Source organism: Mya arenaria, chromosome 9 (assembly GCF_026914265.1).
Source record: "Mya arenaria isolate MELC-2E11 chromosome 9, ASM2691426v1".
Classification (NCBI taxonomy): domain Eukaryota; kingdom Metazoa; phylum Mollusca; class Bivalvia; order Myida; family Myidae; genus Mya; species Mya arenaria.
The window spans coordinates 72,970,909-72,979,918 of NC_069130.1; the positions used below are offsets into that span (position 1 = coordinate 72,970,909).

Consider the following 9,010-nt stretch of genomic DNA (forward strand, 5'->3'; position numbering starts at 1 on the left):
AGGGGCCGAAACGTCTCGAGTCAATTTAATTAAGTGGACGAAAAAGCAGGGCCGAAACGTCTTAGGGGCCGATTTGGTTGTAGGCCGATTTGGTAAGGGGCCGATTTGTCTCGCTCCCGTTTTAGTTTGCCTACTTCGAACAAGCAAACAATGACTTTTAAAGTCATCATATACTGACGTAACAAAGACAATTAATCATTATTAATAGAGTCTGGGAATATGTATTTATCTTTATTAATTTATTTTTGAGAGAAGGGGGCGTGATCATAGGGATGTGGTATAACAAAGCACCCTCCAGCCTGCCCCTGTGATTTTAAGTGCGCGCTGCTTTAGCAACAATCGGAATACCTCAGCCGTCTCCGCCATACGGACGCAGATACAGACTACTAAATTTATCCCCTTACACTTATTTTTTTCTAACATTTTTAAGTTCGCGTAACAAATCTTCCCATTTGAATTTGTGTTTCACGACCCAAACACCAGAAGCCAGAAAGGTTGAAGCAACTACTATTGTTTAAAACATGTTAGAAAACAAGTTACGTTTCTTATTAGGAAATAAGAGTTTTCAAAGACACCCACTGATTATTTCCATGGAGATTTTTTAAAAATAATACATACGCAAGGGTTCATAATTTTGTACTTTGCTCAAACAGACACAAACAGACATACATAGCAAAGCAGAGGAAAATGACTCAGTGATGATCAGCTATGCGGAATAATTGTAAAGCGCTTTTGCAAACGGAATGCGAATGGGCAAAGGTGAATAGCTAAGCGAAGCTACAATCGTTCATTTGCCTTCCTACTTTGTATTTTCGTGTCTATGTATTCATGTCTTTGCCTTCGTCCCTCCGCTTATTCGACTTTCTTGTCGAACATAATGGCCCTAACAGAACACAGTATTATGTATCTCCATTTTATCTGTATGTAGCTTGTCCTGCAGTTCGTGTTGGAACGGCAAGTTAATCACTGAAAATACCCATTTTGAATCCGTAATATCCCAAACTTTTGGTAAATGGTCAATGTAATATGTTACGTGTTATTGGGAAATGTTAGCAAGTGAAAAGGGCAGTTACAGCGTAAGCACTCCTGAGTGATGGGTAATTGAATTGTTTCCCTTTGACCATACATTTCTAGTTAGCAGCCTCATCCAGGATTTTATTCCGTCTTTGGTAGTGCCCGTTGGTGATGTTTGTTTCACGCCTTTGTAAACAAGTTTTTAATTCTTCATGATTTCAATATAAATGTAAAGAATAATAGTTATCAAATACCAAAACAATTTAACGAGTTATTCGTGTGTACGTTGTATTCAGCCCTTTGTGAACATAAATTGACCCGGAATCCAGTTAGATGTAGGGTGGCGGCGGCTTTGCCTTTTGGCGGTTTACCCACACTGACATTGTACTACGTCAACCTATTATTATTGACTTTGATTTTAATTTATAAAATAAAGCCCATTATCAAGCAACGCAGTGTTTCTTGTATTTTTTCCTACATACATTACTAGTTGAACCGGCTTGCGGTCGCCTCTACAACCTTATATAAATAAGTGTACAATATATAGATAGTATTTTATGCACACATAAAATTCTTTGTCGTTATGCAACGAATATTTCATTATCAGTGCCTTTATCAGTCAGCTGACCGCGATCAGCCAATCAGATTTGTTTTCTTGTTTATTTGAGTGTATCACGGTCTGCCCGCGCCCATTGGCTGCATTGTGGCTTGACCCCGCCGTGACGCCATCAGGACTTAAATTGTGTTTAAATGCCATAGGTGACATGAGATAGAAGTGACAGCAATTCGCAGTCAAATCCAGACATTGGAAGACTTAAAGAAACAGAGTGAGATACAACAGATCCGGGTGTGATACCCTAGCTCTTTGCGAAGAAACCTCTTGGTTCTTTAACGTGCTCGGTGTAAAGACCGATACACGGGGTACAACTTTCCTGGGTTGAACCAGTACTGTGTACACCACTTTTCCAAGCACTACCCTTTAAATTCCGAGCGCCAGGCAAGTGAGCTACTTGCACCAACTTTTAACGTCTTTCGGTATGACGCAGCACTGGATCGAACCCACGACCTCCCGCTCCGTAGGCTGATGCCTTAACCACAAGGCCACGGCGACGGTTTACTATCAATCAGATTTGTTAAGGAACACGGGCTTATCAGGTCACTTGACCTCTCATGGGATCTCTGTAAACCAATCAGACTCTTCAACCATCTCCTTTGTTTACTTCGGCATAATAGAAGCGTTCAACAATTCGGTTTATATTTTTTCAACTAACCACCACCCCCACCTCTTTTTTTCTTGAAAAAAGGAATTTGACTGTCTAGGGTGCCGCACATTTTACTTTGTATCATTTGATTCATTATAACTTGTGTTTCATCAAAATGTTTTATTTCCCTGTTTATACATGTTATACCATAATATTACGTTATTTACAACTTCGTATTTTTCTGTGCATCATAATGGGGGCAGTTTACCCACGCAAATATTGTGTTACGGGAATCATAACGTAACACTTAACATCCTAGTCTTGTTGACTTTGATTTTATTTTATGGCATTTTGAATAAATGCCCACACAATCAACGCAGTGTTTCTTGTTTCTTTTCCTACATACTTTACTAGTTCAACTGGCTTGTGGTCGGTTTTACAACCTTTTAAGTCTACATTGTACATAATAATTATAAAGATGTCGAGTGTTTTTTTAAATCCCAACGTCGGCTTTATACCAGCAGTGCCTTCAGTTAGGCGAGCGTTTACAAAACGCTCACAAACGTTTTGTTTTGTATCCCTGTTGCAACGCAGCGCATACACGTTAAGCGGGAAACTAAACAGCAAACGTTCGCCGCAAACATCTTTACTGAACGCGTTGCATGTTTATACATCGGTTTTGTAGCCAATGACAATGTTGCAAACAAAAATCAAACGTCACTCCGACGTCGAACATACGTGTTATACCTTCTGGGAAGTGATTGTGCCTGTGTTCATGCTTACTGTGGAAGAAAGCACTGTCAACAGAAATGTGGACATAAGCGCTAACACAGGAGCAATGTTTGTATTGAATTAATAAGATGTGCTATATAGTTTTCCGTCATTGCAGTCAGTCTTAAGCCATTTCTGAGCGCCAATTAATGTAACACTGATCACTGTTCATCTGCACGTAGCAGGGATGCATCGGGATCCCTCCATGGTAAACAGACCAACCTCCGGCTATCCCGTCAGGCTAAGGGATTTTCGCAACGCCACTTTAGCCATAATATACATACTAATGTGTCTGTAATACTACAACTAACGTAAACAGTGGCATTTTCAAAGACTACCGTCTGCAAACATGGCCAAAATAATTCAAAAAACAAATTCTAAAGTGATATCATTCCGTGTACAGTTTAGAAACAAACAAGTGCGCCATGGAGTGAACAATAATGTTCGTCTGTGAACGCTTTTTGCACAATGACAATAAGATAAAACAGACGAGCTATTAACAAAAACACTGCACAAAGATAATTTGTTTTCTGAAATACACATTCGAAATCACAATGAAATTTGAGACATTAATTTTGTATGCAACTTGGTATGTAGATAAATGACAATGGGAGGCTTTTTAATGGACATGTAAGCTAATGGCACCTATCATTTACACTGTATGTAACTCTTATATAATCCTATTAAAAATGATACTACCAGTAGATTGTTTTTCAAACTGTTCTTATTATCAGCAATTCATTTTGTGAACTTGTCGTATAATTATGTTTATTTATGCTGTTGTCTGTTTAAACATTGGTAAACACCCATCATGTAATACATGTTGTACATCATTTATATACTATGCGGTAAACTACGTATGTAATGAACTGTATGCTAATATCCATGATAATTTTTCATTAATTACTGGTTATTCAATGCTTGTCTGTAATGTTTTTATTTTAATTCATAATTGTATAATGCCATTGAATGTGTATTCATATGTAGAAATAGGCGTTTAAGCAAATAAACAAGTTTAAAATTATTGTTAATGTTATCATTATTGTTATCATCATTAATTTCGCCATTGCAGCTTTTATACAATTGTAAATCCTATACTGTATATTTAAAACTACTCAGTAAAAAAACTCACAACTGCTTTTGTTGTTAAATAGATAAAAAGATACGTTTTATTCCTCCAGTAACGGAGAGCATAACATATTACCAAGTAATAAAAATAGTAGTAAATAAAACATAGATATAAAAATATTATGTACATAACAAACGTTAATTTACAAAAGTAAATAGTCAAAAGGCAATAACTAACATGATACGACAGCTAGAGTTATGGTTCTGTTGCACCACACTTTGCCTAAATGAGATCTATCAGTACATGAAGTTTAAAGTCAATACTTTAAAAACTCAATATAAAACAGCAGCAAGAATTATTGTTCCTGTGCACTGCTATTCTACCAAAAATGAGATCTATCTGTATGAGAAGTTTGAAGTCAATACCTTAAAGACTTTTCAAGTTATGCTTTGGACAAGATTGCTCTGACACACACACACACACACACACACACACACACACACACACAACATAAATATAATCCTCTTTCCTTTTCGGCAAGGGAGCAGGGGGGAAATTATTAAAAAAAAGTCAAAAGCATGAACGCATAATTGATTGTCTTATTCCCGAAATAATAAAATAAATTAACAGAATTATGAAATGAATAGAAAATAAAAAAAAAACATCTAATAATTTTATGGCAGAAAAAATGAACAATTAATTTTGAAACTTATGTCTCATTCACATAGTGATAGTAGTACAAAAATTGTTAGAAATGTCTACAAACAATCAGCTTAAGATGATGCTGACTGACAGTGTAATCATTTGGTGTCTTCTCTCTTATACAGAATACTGTTCCTGCCTAGCTGTTGTTCATCCACTCTTCTGTCCTCATGTATCCATCCTGGAGACATTCCCTGCTCTCTGCCAGTGCAGCATTTGGCCTGAATAAGACTTCCTTGCCAATCGCAGTATCATTGGCCACTGGGTCAGGTCAGGGTTGAACATTTCCTCCGCGTTTGAGCGTACCTCTATTGTACATCACAGCTCCTTGATTTTCAACCCTGAAAAACGGACAAATGTATATGTAAAATAATATTATATATGTTATATCTTATCTAACAACACTGCCTACTTAATTTGGCTGAAATGGTTGACTACTTTTTAAACTGAGACAACTTTTATTTAAAATAAACCAACTTAAATGGATATCAAGTTAAATATGTATACTAGAAAAATCCATACCTTAATGGGGGGAAACATTGTTTTTTAGAACTACTTGATTGAGGTATACAGCAACCCAGAAGCATTAATTTTTCATTGTGTGCTGAAACCTTTATGTGATACTCCTTTTTAGATTAAAAACTATAACTTTTTCCAAATCTAAAGTGTGTAACTAAGAAAGAAATATACTTTTTTTCCTTTTGCTATTCAAAACTGTACGGCAACAACAATTTTAAGACAGTGATACTCATTGATGGAATAGGCCCTCAGACAGCTAAATTCTCTGAGAAATGGAGATCAGACTAAATTTGATGTTTCACCATAGATAATTTAGAGATTTACATGAAATAAAGAACATGTAACAGTGCTTGTGTCATCATTGTTCCTAATCCCTGATTTGGTCCATTCACACCATTTAAAATGTGTTTTATAGAGCTTTATGATAGAAATACAGTCCAGACTTGCTATGTCAACGTCGGATATCTCGACTATCAGGTTGTGTTGACTTTTTTCTCTGGTCCCGAATTTATTCCTCCTTAACCTATATAAAATAAATTTGCTTGTGTCAATTTTCTATCTCGATTTTTTCGCTATTATTTCAGGCCCTGTGGTCAAATTTCACACATCTTCCTGTTCCTTATGTTGAACTATAGATCGAGAAAGGTGCAAAAATATTAATGACTTTAGGGCATGTCGCTAAACTACCGTGCATATCAATATAACTATCATAATTGGAGGTTAATAAGTGTGAATAAGTTGTTTGTTTATGTTTTTGATTAAAGAGACATCAATGTACAAGAGACATTGATTGAAACGTACAAGGACGCTATGATATCATGGAAAAATTTGACAACAATGAAAGTTATGTAAAGAAGAAATTTCTCTACACTGCATGAGTGAATAAATGTGTTGGCTTAACTTGTATAAAGCTTTTTTAAACCAATTAATTGAATAGAATCAAATAAATTTGACACAAATAAATCATTTTTTTACATTATTTTTCAATAATACGTTTGCTGTTATCACAACGGTAATATGTAACAAGACCATTCAGTTACAGAAGTCGGACATCGGACATAAATCGAACTCAGATGTGTTATTTTTTTTTTTAATTTGGATGTGTCAAATATTTGTTAAATGTAGACTTTTTTCCATAGATACGACAAAAGTGACTTAACAAGTGTTGACAGTACTTCAAATTTTCAATAAAAAATCAGGCATTTCCTTACTTAAATAATGAAATTTGTATCAATGCAAAAATAATAAAATATGGATTATTTTTAGCATTTATTGTAGATATACAATTGTTAGTTTCAAAATTGAGATTGTATTTTCTAATCTGTATTCACCTAAAGCAGTTGTGATTCCATTGAGAACTCGGGGTACTAACTTCTGTAAAACAAAAATGAAAGCACCCTAAAACGCAGGAAGTCTGGCATTGCTTACCATCCCGGAAAAAAATACGCAAAGCTCACCATTTTGATAAGGAGTCTAATATTATTCCTGGCCCTAGTTTAGCTGGAAATGTTGATTGGATTCACTCAGCTGGAAAACCGGCCTGGTGCACCGGTACTACACCCTTGGAAGTATCTGTAATAGGAGGGTGTAAATCTGGGAAACTGCATAGTCAATTTGAGAAAGTTCTTATAAATCAATATAAGAAGTTTACATGTGTGTAGCTTATACAATAATCTGAATATATATATTCTAAAGGAAACAATGTTTGGTCTGGGATCTAAACTTGAATCCAAAAATCCAAATCACTTCAATCTGTCAGTGGATGGCTGCTATAATTCCGACCGCAAGGTTTCTTCATACAAACCTGGACAAGCTGCTTCTCATTTATATAGTGTGGCTATTGAAAATCACAAAAGTCACAAGTATGTTCTGGCACTTACAGTCCAAAACAAGCTGTGCTGGGTGGTGCTTACCTGTGCAACACAAACTATGAAGTTGAATGTCAAGGTGGCTATGCTTGCTGTTAAGCAAATCTGCAATACATGGATCCACCTTTAGACTAAAAAATGGCCCATGCATTTGCAGAAGAGTTGTCAAAGGAAGATATACTGGTTTGCACAATGACAACTGACAGCGATGCAAAAACTTACCTTGAAGTGCAGGATTAATATGAGGAACTTGACTGTTCCAGGAATGTCCCTAGGAAAGCTGACCTATAGCGTCTTGGATCTCGGCAAATTCAAAAGCCAGAAGTAATCATTGGAGCCAATTTTTTTTTCCAAAATTGCTCTACAAACTGCCTCAGCAAGAAGCTGCTTTGGCACTTAACAAGGACATGAAGTCTTGCTGTTCTATAGTTACTGAATGACAACAAGAGGTAGTGGCAAAATTATAGGCCAGATTTACTGTTTACCTGAAGTTCCTAAGGTAACAGGTGAGTTCTATTCTGGAAACTACAGTCACTGTCCACACACGTATCTCTTCATTGAAGGAATAGGTGGCTTTTTTGACAGGTGTTACACTCTGCATTTCTGCCCACACGCATCATCCAGTTCCTGATTAGACAGAGAATGACTGTGTGCTCACGGAAACTATACTGGAAATAGGTACATTGTATCAGTGAACAGGCAGTCAACAATGCTGATTACTGAACAACTCACTATGAATGTTAAGAAAAAGTAAAAACTATAACTTTGCATCCTTTGTCTCCAAGAGCATGTAGTTACTTTAATTGCAGCCTCAGAAAGGTCTTAAAGTCACAAAAATTATCAAACACCTAATAATGTGTACATTGAGGAAATCAAATCTGGAGCAAAGATATTGTAACAGAAAGAAATCTGGAAAGTATGTGGAAGAATATGCCATGGGTCAGCTTGATGAGTTAATATAATCTAACATCATGAATGAAATGGCCTTTAACTCTGTCACATTCATGGCAAAATGTCTGATGGTGTGATATGCAGAGCAATTCAGAGAATATGTACAGCTGGCTGCATGCACTCACTCACACACTTTCATACTCATTTAGTTAGGATGGCACACTCATTCACTAACACCCACTCATACTAAATCAATCAACCAGTCAATCAATAAATTAATTAATCAATCAAACAATCAATACGCACACTCACCTCCAAAGCTATGACATCCAGTGGAAGAGATGAATCTTGCAGTTTGGAAGCCAGGAGTTCTTTTCTGATATGTCCCAAACAGCAACTGCAATAAGAAAAACATTTTTTTTCTTAAGTTGTTATTAAAACAGAGTTTGATTCGTAATGAAAATGATTTATACAAAGCTTATTTTGCATAAGTGTGAAGCTTTTGACTAGGGTGAACATAAAAATTCCCCTCAAAAAACGCAAAGCTCAAGGAGTGTCCTATGACCTGCAGACTGGGGGGTCCCCCAGGATCTCTGTTTAGAAACTGACAATAGCCTTGTCTGTTCACACAGCCAGTCCAAAAAACACATCCTAAATGTGCATGCTGTGCACTGAACACTTTCAGCTTCCTGACACTCTTCATTTGCATGCTGTACACTGAACACTCTCAGCTTCCTGACACTCTTCATTTGCATGCTGTACACTGAACAATTTCAGCTTCCTGACACTCTTCATTTGCATGCTTTGCACTGAACACTTTCAGCTTCCTGACACTCTTCATTTGCATGCTGTGCACTGAACACTTTCAGCTTCCTGACACTCTTCAATAAACTTATCCATGACTAAAAAAAACAAATAACTACCAGGAAATAAATGTAACTAATGATATTTTTCCACAAAATAAATCACAATAA

The 9,010-nt window shown here is 36.3% G+C and overlaps 1 long non-coding RNA gene across 1 annotated transcript; it reads right to left on the bottom strand.

The window, feature by feature from the left end:
• Positions 1 to 4,513: 4,513 nt before the first annotated feature.
• LOC128246964 (uncharacterized) lies at positions 4,514 to 7,795 on the bottom strand. Its single transcript, XR_008263411.1, has 3 exons — positions 7,631 to 7,795; positions 6,735 to 6,849; positions 4,514 to 5,099 (listed from the first exon to the last, which is right to left on the bottom strand). It is a non-coding gene; the product is annotated as an uncharacterized LOC128246964 (long non-coding RNA).
• Between the last annotated feature and the right edge of the window lie 1,215 nt (positions 7,796 to 9,010).